This window comes from Cricetulus griseus, chromosome 5 (assembly GCF_003668045.3).
Source record: "Cricetulus griseus strain 17A/GY chromosome 5, alternate assembly CriGri-PICRH-1.0, whole genome shotgun sequence".
Lineage (NCBI taxonomy): Eukaryota > Metazoa > Chordata > Mammalia > Rodentia > Cricetidae > Cricetulus > Cricetulus griseus.
This window is the reverse complement of record NC_048598.1, coordinates 112999062-113003556: the sequence shown is the minus strand read 5'-3', so window position 1 is coordinate 113003556 and position 4495 is coordinate 112999062. Positions and strand designations below refer to the sequence as shown.

The window sequence follows — 4495 nt, the reverse complement described above, 5'->3', positions numbered from 1 at the left end:
GGTCTCTGTATTTGTTTCCATATGCTCCATGAAGGAACTTTTCTGCTGTTGACCAAACAAGGCACTTATCTATGAGTATAACAGAAGACGGTTGTATTTTTTTTTTTTTTTTAGTGATCTAATATGCCCCAGGTTTTATTGTTTAAAAACAAAATGATGACTGACAGGCTCACGATCAACAGTATCACTGAACTTCCGTCTCCCCCCACCGTGTTCTGTGCTTCCGATCCCCTCAGTAAAGGAACTTAACCCCAAAGCTGTGATGGCTCCAGGTTCTCTACCTCATTTCCCTTGCCTCAGCTCACCTCATCATCCCCAGGCAGGGCTGGTGCCTCAGTTTAAATGCATGGGAGAGCCCAGAAAAGTGATGGGAACAGAGGTTAAGGCCTCACCCTCAGGAAAAAGGGACAGCAGGGTAGAATGTGGTGAAATGGGGGCTCCTGTAGCTTGGGGCACCAAAATGGGGCCCTGGGGGCAGAGGGAAGGATACAGGTCCCCCTGGGAAAGGAGACTCGGCAGCCTCATACTCTTCTCGTTGGGTTTAGTCGGTACTTGTGGCGCTGGTTACAGAACCACATTTGGACCACATCTTTTTCCAACCCAAGCTGATCAGCGACACACTGATCTGCTGCAGACTGGTCTTTGGGCACTGTAAAAACATGTTCTACAGATTTCCCCTCACATGGTTCTCAATGCTCGTCTGCTTTCTCTTTCGAGCCTGCACCAGGGTCTAGGCTTTGCATATCTCCTGAAGGTTCTCATTGTTGTCGGCTTCATCCACCCTCTTCTCCAGCAGGGGGCGCAGCTTGCACATGTTCTTGCAGCTGAGCTGCAGGGCCTCGAAGCAGCAGATGGTAGTCTGACTGAACACCTTTCCAAAGAGAACACCCAGGGTGAGCCCCATGTTGGCCTGGGTGTACCCCAAGGTAATCCTCTTCTGCTTCAGAAGCTTGGCAAGCTGTTCTAGTTTCTTCTGCAAGGCCTTCACGTCCTGGGACTCCTGGGGACTCGGTTCCACCTTCTCCAACTTCACGGGGACAATGGGCCTGACAGTACAGGGCCCAGGGGAGGACCCCTCCGAGTCGTTCTCCACTCCTGCTCCTGCCTGGCCCTCAGGCTGTGAAGTCTCCAGGCCAACTTGCGGCACTAGACCCAGTCCAACCTGAGGTCCACAGTATGCCATCCTTCCACAGAACTCATGTGGTGGGGGACAAGGGGAAAACCCCAGCACATCTGAGCCTGGTCCAACCCCTGGCCCGATTCCAGGCCCACCTAGTGGCCCTTGGAAGTTTAGCCAGGTCCGAGGGTCCACCCAGCCCGGCTCCAGCCCTCCTGACCCATCACCCCCACCAGGTAGAGGTGAGAAGGCAAAGTCTGAAGCCAGGTGTCCAGCCATGGAGAAGGTGGGCACCCCAACCCCGGGGGCCTGACCAAAGGAGGGCTCACCTAGGGACTGACGGTTGTATTTTTAAGCCTATTAGTGTCAATGTAGCATAGCTAAGATTGTAAGACCCCATAAAATTGAGACACAGACCTGTTGTCTGGTCCAACATAGACATTAAAAGATGGTGCTGATGTCTTATAGGTAGAAGGAGCCTGTCATTCTAGACTTATCAAAATTAAAGACCTCTTACTGCTTCCAGAGAGTGTAACCAGTTATACTACCTGTCAAAAACCAGGCTTCTGGTATCTGTCACCTCATTCCTGAATACCGTGTTTCTCACCAGCCAAATCTGCAGGTATGGGGAATACAATTGCCTGCTCTGTGCAGGGCTCTGCCTAAAGACTACTATTTGCTACTGTTGACTGAGTTTCAGTAATAGGTTAAAGGATTTCTCTATGTGAGTTCTATTGAACACTTTGGCAGTGTAGGGAGGGACAGGTGCAATTTCTCAGCTATTAACTTAGATACTTCTTGTGCTCCTGAAATATTATCTTAGTGCAGGCGCCAGCTCAGGTTAGCCCTAGCATCAGGGTATCCTGAGACAGGAGGAATGCATGCTACATTAAGTGCACCATACACTGTGTGCTCACTTCTCCATTTGTTAACTTACTCGTACGGAAGGGCTCATAAGATAGGGTGTGCAGAGAAAGGGCTGAATGTTTAGAGTCTAATCCCTACTGACTGAAGGATGTACTAGATATCAAGGTAGGCAGGCTCTATTAACGTTGCATCTGCTTCCAGGTATGGTGGGTGATGCCTGTAGGGAACTAGAAAGGCTAGGGCAGGATTAGAAGTTTAAGGCCATCCTATTCTACATGGGGAGTTTGAGGCTAGTCTGGGCAATGCAACAGTCTATTTCATAATAAAAATAGTTTCACTTTCTTTTGAAATGGCAAATACTAGCTCCTTCGCTTGGATTTCCCTTGCACTAATTCTAATGAACTGCAGTAGACAGGTATAGTGTTCCACAATAAATCCATGCTTATAGGAGCAGGAGGTCCATGGTTTAGCCTCCCAAAGTCTCAGTTTTTTTCTCCTAAGGCATTTAGAACTTAACCATGACTTTGGCAGACCCCTTCAGATCGCCATAAGCTTCTCTGTTTCCCATTTGATTGGATGGAGAGAATAATACTGGATACTTCCCTTGCATTTCTGCTGTGAGGATGTACCGGCCATTGCTTACAAAGCTCTTTCTTGCTCAGACCAAAGCCCTAGAGACAGACTATGCACTTAAGCTCAGATCTGCACTGCACTCCAAAAAGAGACCTTTCTCCCTTTCCCCTTCTCCCTTGCTGGTCATTGTTCAGTTTAGGGATGAGAACAACATTGGCACAGATAGTCAGGGGCCAAGCAAATACAAGCCAAGGATTCATCATTGTTTCCTGGATCTGGAGCCAGAGATAAAGCCTGAGGGCACTATTGCTGTACAGAGACAGGACTGGCTTCTTCATTTTCCACGCTTAGTTGCTTCTGACCTTGCTCCCAATCCTTGTATCTAACACATATTTAATTTTGTCCTTCATCTGTCTTCACAGATATCAGGTAGAAAAAAATGTAATAAAGCAAAGACTTTTTGCAAATGTAGGCATGGTCGCATTTTTCAAAAGAGGACTTTAAGGAAAGGAATTACAATGTACAGAGGAACCGAGAAGTGGGCGGGAGATAGATGACCCATCTGAAGTCTATGGCTCACAAAGGCAGCCAGGAGGCAGTTTCCAGGGAAACTGAGTGCAGGTGGGTAATACATGGGAAGTGCTGAGAACAATGCTTGACATACAAAAGGCTTGCAATAAAGGCATCTGATTTTTGCCTCTTCTGATATTGTTATTGGTTCCTTCCCCAACAGTCCCTACTGTGTTCCTAGGTACTGTCTACCTAGAACTGTCCTTTTCTGAGTTTTCGTAGTCTGTCTCTTACTCTCTATCAACACCATAGAATCATTTCACAGACAGAAAGACAGAGTTCTAAGTGTCTGTCACATAGGTACCTACCTGTGTTAGTCAGTTTTGCATCATCACGGCCCAAATACCTAAAAAATCCATCTAAGAGAAGACAGACTTTAATTGGCTTGTGTTGTCAGAGGGTCCAGCCGGTGGTTGCTTGGCCTCATGCTTTTTGTCCAGAACATTCTGGTACCTGGAACGTGTAGCAGAAAGTATTCATTTCTTTGGGGATAGGAAGCAGAGGGCAGAGAGAAACAGAGAGAAGCAGATGGGTGTTCTGGTGTATATAACATTGTAAGGATGCTCCCAGTGACCTGCTTCCTCCAGTAAGGCCCCCACCTCCCAGCAGCCTTACAAAACAGCATCACCAGCTGGAGGCTAAGCACTGGGAGACAGTCCATATTCAAATGAGGATGGTAGTTGTGCTGCTTACTTAACAACACACGGCTGTTCTCCTTTCAATCTGCTGTTGAGAGAATTTAACTGCCCTCTTTTTTAAAAGGAGTTTTCCTAAGCATATCCTAAGGCGAATACTAACCTTAAGCCTTAAAGGTATATATGTGTATATCAAAATAAACTTCAGGTAAGTGAACTAGGATGACCCAAGCTTTCACTTACGAAGGACTAAGGCAGACTGCATGAAGGAGAAATCCCTGGGGCCTGTGGAAACACGCAAAACAATATTTCCCCCAGATCAGGTACCATGGAAAGGGATGCTATGATGGACAGTAAAGGGTTTAAGAAACTGAATAGTGTCCTAGCTACCCAGGAAAGTGGGAGTGTCTTCTTGATTAGTTTTCAAGTAGGGAGGCTTGTAAGTGAAAGGCTTCCTGCTAAAGCCTGACAGGGGAGAGGACTAGTGGGCCCCTTGTTTTAGCACTGCTGTTAACACTCCAGGCAGAAAGGCTGGCATGATTCATGGTGTTGTCAAATGCTATTGGAGTTTCAAATGTCACATTAAGTAACTCTTTTGCTGTCATAACTGCTGTGAAGTTGCAGTGATAGAGAGTCAGGGCTCTGAATTTATATTTCTAATTATATGTATTACCCATGTGCTTTACTATTGAATTTCTGTGATTTTGATGTCAAGGGGCTTGCTGACCCTTGA

The 4495-nt window shown here is 46.7% G+C and overlaps 1 pseudogene; it reads right to left on the bottom strand.

Moving 5' to 3' along the window:
- Positions 1 to 333: 333 nt before the first annotated feature.
- Positions 334 to 1396, bottom strand: LOC100773883 (annotated as a pseudogene).
- Positions 1397 to 4495: the final 3099 nt, after the last annotated feature.